At 48.3% G+C, this 15,182-nt stretch overlaps 1 protein-coding gene across 1 annotated transcript in view; it reads right to left on the bottom strand.

Annotated features, from left to right (window-relative positions):
* Nucleotides 1–15,182, bottom strand: part of PRMT3 (protein arginine methyltransferase 3) — a 72,311-nt gene that overhangs the window by 35,450 nt on the left and 21,679 nt on the right. The window lies entirely within an intron of this gene.

Genomic DNA, 15,182 nt, shown 5'->3' with positions numbered 1-15,182 from the left:
GCTGAAGAGCTCCAGCTGCCTCAGCCTGTCTTCAAAAGGTAGATGTTTCACTCTCTTCAGCATCTTTGTGTCTCTGAGTTGGACTCTTTCAAGCAGTTCCCTGGGGCCCATCTTGACCTGATCAGCCCAGGACTGAACACAATATTCCAAATGCAGCCTCACCAGGGCAGAGTAGATGGACAGGAGAACCTCTTTGCACATAATCACCACAGCCCTTCTAATGCACCCCAGGATGCCATTGGCCTTCTTGGTCACAAGGGCACACTACTGGCTCATAGGCATCCTGTTGTCCATCAGGACCCCCAGTTCCTTTTCCCCATGCTGCTCTCCATAGCAGCATTGTCACTTCAAAACTTTAGTTAGGAAAAGAACCATCTTTCATTTCCCAAATTGCAAGTATCTAGAAGTCAATGAACAATTAATTAATAAACCACAGGCAATAAATATCCAATCTACACCTCACAGAGTCTTAAAATATCAGGAGAAATCAAATTCAACTCAAACCAAGGGAAAGGTTGGATGCATTGATTTTTCAGTATTAACTCTTGAAGTACCACACAAAAAATCACACTATCACAGTATCACTTAGGTTGGAAAGGACCTCGAGGATCATCGAGTCCAACCTATCAACACAGACCCCATGACTAGACCATGGCACCAAGTGCCTCAAATCTCCCCTTGAACGCCTCCAGGGTCGATGACTCAACCACCTCCCTGGGCAACCCGTTCCAATGCCGAATGACTCGCTCGGTGAAGAACTTCCTCCTCACCTCGAGTCTAAACCTCCCCTGGCGCAGCTTGAGACTGTGTCCTCTTGTTCTGGTGCTGGTTGCCTGGGAGAAGAGGCCAACCCCTTCCTGGCTACAACCACCCCTCAGGTAGTTGTAGAGGGCAATGAGGTCACCCCTGAGCCTCCTCTTCTCCAGGCTAAACAATCCCAGCTCCCTCAGCCTCTCCTCATAGGGCTTGTGTTCAAGGCCTCTCCCCAGCCTTGTTGCCCTTCTCTGGACACGCTCAAGTGTTTCGATGTCCTTCTGTAATGGGTTGGGGCAGCCCCCCTCCCCACCACGCGCAGAAATAATGACTCAGACAAACGGATTGCAAAGGTGATGGAAAGTTTAAATAGAACAGTGAGTGCGTGCAGGAAAAAAAAACTAAAAATACAGTGACGAGAGAGAGAGACCCAAAAACAGACCCAGAGAAATCCCATCCCCACCTGGGGGTGCACCCAAACCCCCAGGGCTCCTCCTTCCCCCCCCCCACTGCTAGGCTAGTCTCAGCTGGCCAGATCTGAGACTGCCCATCCCCCCGTGGCCTTGGGCCTAACCAGGCCCATGGCCGGGAGATCTCCACCCCAATTACCCGGTGGCGAGGAGGAAGGAAAGAGGAAGTGCCAGACCCCGCCGTGAGACTTATAGTGGTGCAAGGGATCATGGTAGGAAATAACCTAATTTCCTGTGTCCACCCACTGGGCTGGACTTCTGGACACAGGAAACACCCCTGCAGCAGAGGGCACCCAGTCCAAACTACGACACCTTCTTAAACTGAGAGGCCCAGACCTGGACACAGGACTCAAGGTGCGGCCTAACCAAAGCAGAGTACAGGGGCACTATGACCTCCCTGCTCCTGCTGGCCACACTATTCCTAATGCAGGCCAGAATGCTATTGGCCCTCCTGGCCACCTGGGCACACTGCTGGCTCATATTCAGGTGGCTGTCGATCAGCACACCCAGGTCCCTCTCTGTTTGGGAGCTCTCCAGCCACTCCGACCCCAGATAAACTCAGATAAACTTAAATTACCCCAAGAAATTCCCTTCCCACTTTTAACTTCAACTAACATCAAAATTATTGTCAGAAGAACACCAAAATGAGGCACAACTTTGGTACTTCACATTTGTAACCTCGTGGTACCCTGTACCAGCTTGGGCAAGGCTCACTAAGAGAGATGGAAAGAAATCATACACCAGACAAGGGTTCTCCAGATAGCCTGCATCATTTAGCAGCACCTGAACTCAAAAAGATCACAGGATAAAACCAGAACTAGATTTCACAGAATCACCAAGGTTGGAAGAGACCTCAAAGATCATCAAGTCCAATCTGTCACCACAGACCTCACGACTAAACCATGGCACCAAATGCCACGTCCAGTCCCATCTTGAACACCTGCAGGGACAGTGACTCCATCACCTCCCTGGGCAGCACATTCCAATGGCCAACAACTCTCTCAGGGCTTGGTTTTGGTTTTTTGGTGTTGGGATTGATTTTACAGCAGGTTAATCAAATTGCTACAGAATGGCTTATTGTAAACTTCACTCAGCCATTTTCTGCAGCAGGGAAAAACCCCCTCCTTCACTGAACATTTTTGAGATACAAAACCCACTGCAGTGTTACAGACAATCAGAGTTTTGTTTTATTTACACTGGGATTCTCAACTACTTCTAAAGAAACTGCAGATTTTCTGTGAGATGAACAGCCCTTAGCCATCCAGTTGATTTACTGGTTTTACACCCTTCCTATCTTCCAAGTCTGAGTTTGATCCTTATTCTTACTGGACACTGCAACACATTTCATCCACCTACACCTGCTTAGGACACCAAATCAATTAAGACAAATCACACCAGCATTAAGGTTTGGATTTTCACAGTGTCCCAATTCTCACTCTGCTCAAAACACATCTTAGCCCTATGGCTTGATTTATACATTGCCAGTAGGGAAGAACAAGACAGACAACTTCAAGTGCAGGCTCTGGACCTGCAGTCCTACAAGCCCAATCAGCAGTAACCTGTGAATCACAGAGGAGCTTAGGTTGGAAGGGACCATATAGATCATCTAGTCTAACCTCCCTATAACAGGCAGGGACACCTCTCAACTAGACTCAGCTACTCAAGGCCTCATCCAACCTGGCCCTGAACACCCCCAGGGAGGAGGAATCCACAGCCTCTGTGGGCAACCTGTTGCAGAGCCTCACCACCCCTGCACCAAAGAACTTCTTCCTAAGGTCCCATCCGAGTCTATTCTCCCTCAGCTTCAACCATTCCCCCTTGTCCTATTGCTGACACCCTTATGGAATGTTCCCCTCCACCCTTCCTGTAGGATCTCTTCAGGTATTGGAAGGCAGCTCTAAGGTCTCCCTGCAGTCTCCTCCAGGCTGAACAATCTCAGAAAAAGCAAACCTAGGCTTTTTTTCTTTCATCTTTCCTACACTTCCCTACTGGGACAATCACAGAGATCACTCTATCAGATAAATTTTTATTTTGGAAGTCAAAATGCCACACCATGGAAGGTCAGACAGCACTGCAAGGGAACTGCTCTGCTAAGACCACCACATTTATGCCACTTTGGATGTTTATTTTGCTCTCAGAACAAAACAGTGCCTCAAGTGCAGAGCTCCTGGTAACAGGACAGTGTTCTGCTGGACACTTTTCTTCTTTCACTTTTGCAGAATTATAGAATCAATAAGGCTGGAAGACACCTCAAAGAACACCAAGTCCGACCTGTCACCACAGACCTCCTGACTACTAAAGCATGGCACCAAGTGCCACGTCCAATCCCCTCTTGAACACCTCCAGGGATGGGGACTCCACCACCTCCCTGGGCAGCACATGCCAATGGCTAACAACTCTCTCTGGGAAGAACTTTCTCCTCACCTTGAGCCTAAACCTCCCCTGGTGCAGCTTGAGACTATGTCCTGTTGTTCTGGTGCTGGTTGCCTGGGAGAAGAGACCAGCCCTGACCTGTCTGCAACCTCCCTTCAGGGAGTTGTAGAGAGCAAGAAGGTCTCCCCTGAGCCTCCTCTTCTCCAGGCTAAACAATCCCAGCTCCCTCAGCCTCTCCTCACTGGGCTTGTGCTCGAGGCCTCTCACCAGAGGCCCCATTATGACCTTTAGGGACATCTTGTGAAGTTTTCAAACCAAGTCCCAAAATGAAGACTGCAGCTCTGTGAGCAGTGTGATTTTTAGTCAGCTTTGCAGAACAGCCGCAAAGGCCAGGAGCTCCAGCTGCAGCAGGCAGAGCTGATTTTTATGCCTACAGCAAGTCAAAAGCACAGAACAGAACCAGAGCTTGCTTCCTTTTTTCTTTTTTTTTTTTTGTCCAATCTTATTCTTGCAGTTTTAAAAATAGAATTTGTTTAGGTCATAACATTTCCTTTCCAATGCTAACTGAAAGCGAGGTGTTTTCACAGCATTACAAATGTGACATTAAGAGTGGTCAGACATAAATCAGCATTTTTATGGGTCAGCTCTTCACTTATTTCTTCCCACCTGAACTGCCCATCACCTAGAACATCTGTGTGGTAGGAATAGAATAGAATAGAATAGAATAGAATAGAATAGAATAGAATAGAATAGAACAGAATAGGTTGGAAAAGGCCTTCGAGATCATCCAGTCCAACCCATCACCACCTAACCAACTAACCCATGGCACCAAGCACCCCATCAAGTCTCCTCCTGAACACCTCCAATGATGGTGACTCCACCACCTCCCTGGGCAGCCCATTCCAATGGGCAATCACTCTCTCTGTATAGAACTTCTTCCTAATATCCAGCATAAACATCCCCTGGCACAGCTTGAGACTGTGTCCTCTTGTTCTGGTGCTGGCTGACCAGATGAAGAGACCAACCCCCACCTGGCTACAACCTCCCTTCAGGTAGTTATAGACAGCAATAAGGTCTCCCTTGAGCCTCATCTTCTCCAGGCTAAGCAACCTCAGCTCCCTCAGCCTCTCCTCACAGGGCTGTGCTCCAAACCCCATGCCTTCAAAATCATTCACAGACCTTGAGCAGAAAAGTAGTAAAATGTAAATAAATCACTACTGGTCATGAAAAGGAAAATAAAGATCATTCTAAACATCTAATATCTACCATAAGACTGGTGTACCAAAACAATTTCTTCTTCTCTTCTCCCTTCCTCACTCTGGAGAGATACTGACTTGCTTCTGCTTGACCTGAGCTGCATTGTTTTGGTATTAATATTCCTCTGCTCCTTTCTCCCTTCTTTTGTACAGGGGGGCAGAAAAGGAGAAGCTGATAGCTTCTTGTGTTCTTGTGCTGTTTGCTAATTGCAAATACCTGTAAATATTGTACATCCTGGATATTTTGTACACACTCATAGTTTCATAGTTTCATTCAGGGTTGGAAGGGACCACAAGGATCATCTAGTTCCAACCCCCCTGCCATGGGCAGGGACACCCCACACTAGATCAGCCTGGCCAGAGCCTCATCCAGCCTGGGCTTAAACACCCCCAGGGACGGGGCCTCGACCACCTCCCTGGACAACACATTCCAGGGTTTCACCACTCTCATGGTGAAGAACCTCCTCCTCACATCTAGCCTGAATCTCCCCACCTCCAGCTTCATTCCATTCCCCCTAGTCCTATCACTACCTGATATCCTGAGAAGTCCTTCCCCAGCCTTCCTGTAGCCCCTTTCAGATACTGGAAGGCCACAATTAGGTCACCTGGGAGCCTTCTCTTCTGCAGACTGAACAGCCCCAACTCCTTCAGTCTGTCCTCATAGGAGAGGTGCTCCAGCCCTCTGATCATCCTTGTGGCATTCGTTGCATTCCACTGTAGATTGTGGTTTTGCCTGTAGATGCAGCTTTCATCTGCTTCCAACTGGGCTGGGCTGGCAAAGTTAATGTTGGGGGGCGGGGGGGGGGGAAAATTCAACCCACCACATTCTGCATAGCAAGTGCAAGCAGCACAGCTGGAAGACACACTGTCTCCCTGGCCCAGCCAGTGAAATTCTCCCTGTCCTTTCCCCAGCCTTGCCACGCTGGCACTGCTGGTCCTCCTCCAGCTCCCAGCTCTGCCTTCCCCCCCATTCACTACAGCATTGCTGTAAGTTAGATAAGGCATCAGTGGTGCTGAATCAAGTCATTTATTACTCACACCGAAGGCTTTGCTCTGTGTGCTCTGCTCATCTGTAGTGTAATTTAGAATGTAATTTCACAGGCTGCTGCCTCACCTGTAGGGGTGCTGTCTGGAAAGAGAATTATACCTGATGCCTCCTCCTCGTGATGCTCTGGGGCACTCTTGCTTCCACCCCAAGAATGTTCAGGGGTTTGTTTTTGCCTCTAGTGTGTATTAGCATCCTTAAAATTAATTACTGCAAAGGGATCTCCAGGATACAAATCTGTGGCTCTGCATATTAATAATTCCAATTTGCTAGTGGCTAAACTAAGAGACATAAAAGAAAAGCTGGCCATTTGGTTTTTTTCACCTCCACAAAATCAATGTGAAGTTCCTTACATTTAACATTTTCAAAGCTGAAGTGAAATGGCTGCTCACCAGCTCACAGCAGACACACATGCAAGCAGATCTGGACAGGAAGAGAACTACACAGCACTGTGGAGTTACTCCCTTCAAGCACAAGCCTGTCCTATATCATGCAGGCAACCAGTGACAGAGGAAGAGGACACAGTCTCAAGCTGTGCCAGGGGAAGTTTAGGCTGGAGGTGAGGAGAAAGTTCTTCCCAGAAAGAGGAATTTGCCATTGGAATGTGCTGCCCAGGGAGGTGGTGGAGTCCCCATCACTGGAAGTGTTTAGGGAGAGACTGGACGTGGCTCTTGAAGCCATGGTTTAGTAGTCATGAGGTGTTGGGTGACCATTGGACTTGATGATCTATGAGGTCTTTTCCAGCCTTATGGATTCTATGATTCTATGTCTGTCCAAGAAGTCAACTGTCATAAACACAGCAGTCCACTCACACATTTGATGCCAGAGGAATGTGAGTATTCATCTGGAATACTGTGTCCAGTTCTGGGCCCCTCAGCTCAAGAAGGGCCTCAAGGAACTGCTTCAAAGAATCCAGAGCAGAGCCACAAGAATGTTGAAGGGAATGGAACATCCTCCTTGTGAGGAAAGGCTGAGGGAGCTGGGACTCTATAACTTGGAGCAAAGGAAACTGAGGGGTGACCAGAAAGTGGACTCTGGGTTTTCCAAACCCTTATCATTAGTAAAAAAGTGCATTATTATCTTTAACTGAAGTTTCCAACTACATGGTTTGCATTGAACTACAGAGTAAAACAAGTTACAGAGTATGCAAGCCAGACTGGACAATGGATCACAGGATGTTAGGGGTTGGAAAGGACCTCTGGAGATCATTGAGTCCAACCTCCCCTGCCAGAGCAGGACTACAGAACCCAGTGCAGGTCACACAGAAATGCATCCAGATGGGTCTTGAAAGTCTCCAGAGGAGACAACTCCACAAGCTCCCTGGGCTGTTTCAAAACATAAAACATCATCTTACTGTGTGCAGTTCTGGGCCCCTCAGTTTAAGAAGGACATTGAGACTCTTGAAGGTGTCAGAGCAGGGCAATGAGGATGGGGAGAGGCCTCGAGCACAGCCCTGTGAGGAGAGGCAGAGGGAGCTGGGGTTGCTTAGCCTGGAGAAGAGGAGCCTCAGGGGAGACCTTCTTGCTCTCTACAACTACCTGAAGAGAGGTTGCAGACAGGTGAGGGCTGGTCTCTTCTCCCAGGCAACCAGCACCAGAACAAGAGGACATAGTCTCAAGCTGCACCAGGGGAGGTTTAGGCTGGAGGTGAGGAGAAAGTTCTTCCCAGCGAGAGTTGCTAGCCATGGGAATGTGCTGCCCAAGGAGGTGGTGGAGTCCCCATCCCTGGGGGTTCAAGAGGGGATTGGATGTGGCACTTGGGGCATGAGGTCTGTGGTAACAGGTCGGACTTGATGATCTTTGAGGTCTCTTCTGAGCTTGGTGATTCTGTGATCTTGCATTAACAGATGGACAAAACTGGTGTGGCCCACTCAATTCTGTGACAAATTCCACTTTTTACCTGACAAACTCCCCCCCAAATGTGCACATTTAAACAAGGTGCAGCAGCTGCATGCAAGCTCTTGTGTGCTCTGCTGCAGCATCGTTTCCCTCATGCCAAGTCAGCCTTCATGCTGATCTCTCATGTATGATTGAATTGTAGAAAACAACTACACAAAAAGAACTCATTGCTGTCAGAGCAAGGCCACACATTTCAAAAACACAACTTAGTTTTGGTATTATGTACAGCCTGGTGTGTCCTTAAACAAATCTAAGATGAGCAAGCACAGAACTGTAGAATGGAATAGAATAAACCAGGTTGGAAGAGACCTTCAAGATCATCGAGTCCAATCCATCATCCAACACCATCTAATCAACTAAACCATGGCACCAAGCACCCCATCAAGTCTCCTCCTAAACACCTCCCGTGATGGTGACTCCACCACCTCCCCAGGCAGCCCATTCCAATAGGCAATCACTCTCTCTATGAAGAATTTCTTCCTAACATCCAGACTAAACCTCCCCTGGCACAGCTTGAGACTGTGTCCTCTTGTTCTGGTTGCTTGAGAGAAGAGACGAACCGCCTCCTGGCTACAACCTCCCTTCAGGGAGTTGGAGAGAGCAAGAAGGTCTCCCCTGAGCCTCCTCTTCTCCAGGCTGAGCAACCCCAGCTCCCTCAGCTTCTGCTCACAGGGCTGTGCTCAAGGCCTCTCCCCAGCCTCGTTACCCTTCTCTGGACACGCTCAAGTCTCTCAATGTCCTTCTTAAACTGAGGGGCCCAGAACTGGTCAACATCTTAAGTCACAGAATGTTAGGGGCTAGAAGGGACCTTGAAAGATCATCCAGTCCAACCCCCCTGTCAGAGGGTCACCTATACCAGGTCACACTGGAATGCATCCAGATGGGTTGTGAATACCTCCAGAGAGGGAGACTCCACAACCTCCCTGGGCAGCCTGTTCCCAGCTGCACACCAAAAGAGCAGGGAAGTGAGACCATTGCTGGTGCTGGCAAAAACAATTCAAATATTTCCATACAAGGAAACACAGCTCCTTTATAAAACCCATTTTGCTGCAAGGACATGAAAGCATTCAGCTACTTAATATGCTCCTGACCCAGCATTATTAAAAAGAAAACACAAAAAAGCTCAGTTCTCACACAAAAACAGACATTATTACTGTGTGTATTTAGACACAGAACATTTGTACTCATAGAATGGTCTGGGTTGGAAAGGACCTCTGAAGGTCATCTAGCCCAAGCCCTTCTACAGTCAGTAGGGGTATCCTCTACTAAAGCAGGTTGGTCAGAGCCTTGTTGAGCCTGACCTTGAATTATCTCCAGGGATGGGGCCTCAACCACATCCTCATCCAACCTCTTCCAGTGTTTCACTACCCTCATGGTAAAGAACCTCTTCATGCACCTCCAAAAGCTAAGAGAAACAACAGAGACTATTAAGACTGCAGAAAGACTAGTAAGTGTTAAAAAGAAACACCATCACTGCATAGCCATCACAGCAACAAGGGAGATGAAGGAGAGAAAAGATGGTTTCCAGGCTTTCAGAGATGCTCACTTCCTTGTCCTTTTCTCTAGATCCTGAGCACCTACCATTCACAGCCCATCCTGATATTACTTCAAAATTGTGCAAGAAAAAAGGAGAGGGGGAAAAAGAAAAGGTATTAGCTACTTGAGCAATTATGTGACTAAGAGACAAGAGCACTGGATTCAGTGCCTAGTTTATTTTAATTGAGTCCATTTCCCTCCCAGTTCTTCCTTGTGTAGAACTCAGCATACTCAGTACCACAAAGCACTGCATAAAGCAGCAGTTTGAGAACACACTGTACTGCAGACAACCCCCTCAGAACACTGTCTCCCTTACAAAGGGAGAAAGGGAGGTATTCTTCAAGTTAATAGAACTCTCAACCTCTGGCTTTCTAGCCTTAGCTACAGAAGGGAAGCAAAAAGCAATAGAAAACATAAGTAAATTTGCACACAGATGCAACTGGGTAAGAACATTCCAGAAAAATACACTGCACATAGAATGATAGAATGGTCTGGGCTGGAAGGGACCTCTAAAGGTTATCCAGTCCAACCTCCCCACAGTCAGCAGGAACATCCCCAACTAGATCAGGCTGCCCAGGGCCTTGTTGAGCCTCACCTTGAACATCTCCAGGGATGGGGCCTCAACCACCAACCTGGGCAGCCTGTTCCAGTGTTCCACCACCCTCATAGTAAAGAGCTTGTTCCTAACATCCAATCTAAACCTGTTCTTCAACACCTTAAAGCCACTGCCCTTCATCCTGTCACTGCAGGCCTTTGTAAACAGACTCTCCCCATCCTTCTTGTAGCCTCCTTCAGCTACTGACAAGCTGCTGTCAGGTCTCCTCAGAGCCTTGTCTTTCCCAGGCTGAACACCCCCAGCTTCCTCAGCCTGTCCTTGCAGCAGAGGTGCTCCAACCCCTTGACATTCTCGCTGCCCTTGTCTGAACCTGCCCCATCAGGTCCATGTCTTTCCAATATTGAGCTCCAGACTTACACACAGTAGTCCAGGCGAGGTCTAACCAGAGCAAAGTGGCAGAAATACCTCTCTGGATCTGCTGGCAGTGCATCTGGATGCATTCCTGTGTGACCTGCACTAGATTCTATGTCCTGCTCTGGCAGGGGGGTTGCACTCAATCTCTGAGGTCCCTCCCAACTCCTAACACCCTGTGCTCTTTTGATGCAGCCTAAGATGTGATTGGCTTTCTGGGCTGCAAGTGCACACTGTCTGCTCATGTTCAGCTTTTCAATCATCAATACTCCCAAGTCCTTCTCCTCAGGGCTGCTTTCTAATACCTCATCCCCTGGTCTGCATTGATAGCAAGGACCGCTCCAGCCCAAGGTGTAGGAATAACAGTAATCCAGGTGAGGTCTCACCAGAGCAGAGCAGAGTGGCAGAATCACCTCTCTGGCTCTGCTGGCAATGCATCTTTTGATGCAGCCCAGGATGTGATTTGCCTTCAGGGCTGCAAGCTCACACTGCCTGCTCACGTCCAGCTTCTCATCCATCAGCACCCTTAAGTCCTGTTTTGTTTCTACCTGAGATGCAGTTGGTTAAGAACATTCCAGAAAAAAACCCACTATGTGCTTCTTGCTTCTTTCTGCACTCATCCTTTAGAGAGGCAGCCTATGAACTTTACAATTACACCACCAAATCCATGTGCAATAAAAATGCAGCCACCTCTGAATGCTGATAGCAAATCTTTTCCTGCCCAGCACTCAGTATAACCACAATTTAGCTTTCTGGTGCTCTAGACATAGCTCTAAAAACAAGCACTGTTCAGTGCTAAGCAAAACAAAGCTGTGGCCCCACAAAAAGCCTAATCTAAAACAACTCATTTCATAGTATCATAGTATCAGTCAGGGTTGGAAGGGACCACAAGGATCATCTAGTTCCAACTCCTCTGCCATGGGCAGGGACACCCCACACTAGATCAGCCTGGCCACAGACTCAGCCAGCCTGGCCTTAAACACCTCCAGGGATGAGGCCTCAACCACCTCCCTTGACAACCCATCCCAGGGCTTCACCACTCTCATGGGGAAGAACTTCCTCCTCACCTCCAGCCTCAATCTCCCCACCTCCAGCTTCATTCCATTCCCCCTAGTCCTATCACTACCTGAGATCCTGAGCAGTCCCTCCCCAGCCTTCTTGGAGCCCCCTTCAGATCCTGGAAGGCCACAATGAGGTCACCTGGGAGCCTTCTCTTCTCCAGACTGAACAGCCCCAACTCCTTCAGTCTGTCCTCACAGGAGAGCTGCTCCAGCCCTCTGCTCATCCTCCTGGCCCTTCACTTGGACACCTTCCAGCACCTCCACATCTCTCTTGTCATAGGGGCTCCAGAATTGGACACAGTACTCCAGGTGGGGTGTCGCCAGGGCTGAGTCGAGGGGGAGGATCACCTCCCTTGCCCTGCTGGCCACACTTCTCCTGATGCAGCCCAGGATCTGATTGGCTTTGCAGGCTGCAAACAATGACTGCTCCCACTAAAATCTGCCTGCCAGTCTGCAGTGACTCTCTGAATAAAGAGCTAAAAAAACTTACATACTGGATTCCTTTGGCTCTCCAGCATTTTCAAGCACTGACACCCACAGATTTCAACAGTCAGTATCATGCAGGGAAGGACAAAGGAAAGCAAATTCACAGGCAAAAGCCAGACAAAGAGGAATCTTCATTTGCATCTAAGCAACATAATGTTCCTTTCTGGACAGCGTTGGAACAGTGTGCACCCTGCCCAGCTATCAATCTTACTTCCACACCATTGCCCTCTTTATCTCTGTATTGCAGCAACCTATAAAATGCTACCATTCTGGAAGAGTTAGAATACCTAATTAAGTGCAATGCACATGGCCACCTAATTATGGCATTAAAAAGGTGAATTAGCACACAAATGGGAAACATGGAACAGTCAAACTACAAGGGCTGCTTCTCAAAATCCTTTCACCTCACCTTAGAGGCACTGATTTACAGCATCACTTAAGATCTTAAGTGCCCAAGGTGCTTTTAAAAATCAAATCCTGGGTTCCAGAATGAGAAATGTGATTTGGAGGACATAATTCTTGGTGCACATATTAGGTAACTGATCAGAAGCTCCCCTGAAAGAACTGTAATGAAACTCCTAGTGAAGTCACTATGCTGCCAGAAATCACCAGCCATAACACACTATTTTTAAACCACTATTTTAAGCCAATGGCTTAAATCCTTTGTTTGAAGCTAGTGGTCTCAGCAGTAAATTAAACTCATTCTTCAAAAAATCTTTACTATTAGTAGTGAGGGAACAAAACTTCTGCATATGTGTGTACAAATGTCATGCACATGTGTGCATGACACCAAGCTGTGTGGTGCAGCAGACACGCTGGAGGGAAAGGAGGCCATTCAGAGGGACCTGGACAGGCTGGAGAGGTGGGCACAAGCCAACCTCATGAGGTTCAACAAGACCAAGTGCAGCATCCTGCATCTGGGTCGAGGCAATCCCAGGCACAAATCCAGGCTGGGCAGGGACTGTCTGGAAAGCAGCACTGAGGAGAGAGACTTGGGGGTGCTGGGGGAGGAGAAGCTCAACAGGAGCTCTCAGTGTGCACTTGCAGCCCAGAAAGCCAATCAGATCCTGGGCTGCAGCAAGAGAAGTGTGGCCAGCAGGGCAAGGGAGGTGATTCTCCCCCTCTGCTCAGCTCTGGGGAGACCCCACCTGGAGTACTGCCTCCAGTTCTGGAGCCCCTATGACAAGAGGGATCTGGAGGTGCTGGAAGGTGTCCAGAGAAGGGCCACAAGGATGATCAAAGGGCTAGAGCACCTCTCCCATGAGGACAGACTGAAAGAGTTGGGGCTGTTCAGTCTGGAGAAGAGAAGGCTCCCAGGTGACCTCATTGTGGCCTTCCAGTATCTGAAGGGGGCTCCAGGAAGGCTGGGGAGGGACTGCTCAGGATCTCAGGCAGTGATAGGACTAGGGGGAATGGAATGAAGCTGGAGGTGGGGAGATTCAGGCTGGAGGTGAGGAGGAAGTTCTTCCCCATGAGAGTGGTGAAGCCCTGAAATGGGTTGTGCAGGGAGGTGGTTGGGGCCCCATCCCTGGAGGTGTTTAAGGCCAGGCTGGCTGAGGCTGTGGCCAGGCTGATCTAGTGTGGGGTGTCCCTGCCCATGGCAGGGGGCTTGGAACTAGATGATCCTTGTGGTCCCTTCCAACCCTGAATGATACTGTGATATTTTCAACTCACTGAACAAGAAGATATTCAATTAACAAGAAAAAATGTCCCAAACCCAGGGGAAAAAAAAATACAAACCAAATTATTTCTTTCCACCTCTGCCTGGAAACTAGTTTGATATCTATGGATCCATAGTGAACTTGCCCAAAGGCTTTTGTATGTAAGTAGAAAAGCCACAGCTTGGAAAAAACAAATCCACCCCCCAAACAAAGCAAAAACAGAACCAGAAAATCCCCAAACCAACCACAGAAACCCAGGACATACAAACAAGTAGCTTGGGATGTAAGTTTTCATTACTAATCTTCAATCTGAAGGACAAGAAAAATTTTCTTTCATGTCTAACCAGTGGGAAGCAGTAGGAAGAAAATCTATTTTGAAATGCTTTTTGAAGGTTTGTAATAGAAGGAGACTGAATAGAATCACAGAATTGTCAGGGTTGGAAGGGACCTCAAGGCTCAGCCAGTTCCAACCCCCCTGCCATGGGCAGGGACACCTCACACTACAGCAGGTTGCTCACAGCCACATCCAGCCTGGCCTTCAAAACCTCCAGGGATGAAGCTTCTACCACCTCCCTGGGCAGCCTGTGCCAGGCTCTCACCACCCTCATGGGGAAAATATCCAATCTCAATCTACCCATTTCTATATTTGTTCCATTCCCCCCTACCCTATCACTACCTAACATGCTAAAACATCTCTCCCCAGCATTCTTGTAGCCCCCTTCAGATACTGGAAGGCCACAATTAGGTCACCTCAGAGCCTTCTCTTCTCCAGACTGAGCAACCCCAACTCTCTCAGTCTGTCTCCATAGCAGAGGAGCTCCAGCCCTCTGTTCATCCTCATGGCCTTTCTCTGGACACCTTCCAGCACCTCCAGATTCTTCTTGTAACAGGGGGCTCCAGAACTGACTGCAGTACTCCAGGTGGGGTTTCACCAGAGTGGAGCAGAGGGGGAGAATCACCTCCCTCGTCCTGCTGGCCACACTTCTCCTGATGCAGCCCAGGACATGATTTGCTTTCTGGGCTGCAAGACAGAAGTTCACCAAAAAGAAAGAGAAATGCTTAAGGGAAGTTCCCCACCAGAATTCTGGCAGGGGATAGACTTATCCAGTTGCTATGAAATTGAGCCTGGCACTGGGTCTTGTCACACAGATTTCTTGATTAGGATAAATGGCAGGTAGCAAGTACAACTGTGTAACAGCCACCAGCCAGCACACTAAAGAAAGGCAACAGGCCCAGAGCTGAAACCCAAGAGATTCCAGGAAGTGGCCCATTTACACACTGCATGCTGCATCTCCTGTTGGACATCATCTTACTATGCACTTCTAAAAATCCCTTATTTTATCCTCCCACTAAAGAACTGCATCAACAGTAACAACACTCTTGTCAAGACCTCCATTTGCAGATCTCCAGTGTGTGTGCAGCTCACCTCATGGTCATTCCAAGCAGAGTCAGGGTGATCTTTAGCTGTCTTTGGAGTCTAAAGGTGTTTACTCATCAGAATGACCTAGCTGGATGACTAATGCAGTATTTCTCCATTACTTGCAACAGAGCAGCTCAGCAGATCTATGTACTAACTACATAACAGCAACTTAATGCTGTACCCAGCCTGCACAGCTGTAGAGAACCCACCACAAATCGAAGCTGAGTGAGGAGTAGCTCTAAAGCAGTCTCAAGAA

This window comes from Melanerpes formicivorus, unplaced genomic scaffold, assembly GCF_026170545.1.
Source record: "Melanerpes formicivorus ecotype bairdi unplaced genomic scaffold, bMelFor1.0.p_v2 SCAF_16, whole genome shotgun sequence".
In the NCBI taxonomy this organism is placed as follows: domain Eukaryota; kingdom Metazoa; phylum Chordata; class Aves; order Piciformes; family Picidae; genus Melanerpes; species Melanerpes formicivorus.
The sequence above is the reverse complement of the archived record's forward strand: the minus strand, read 5'-3'. Positions and strand labels throughout refer to the sequence as shown.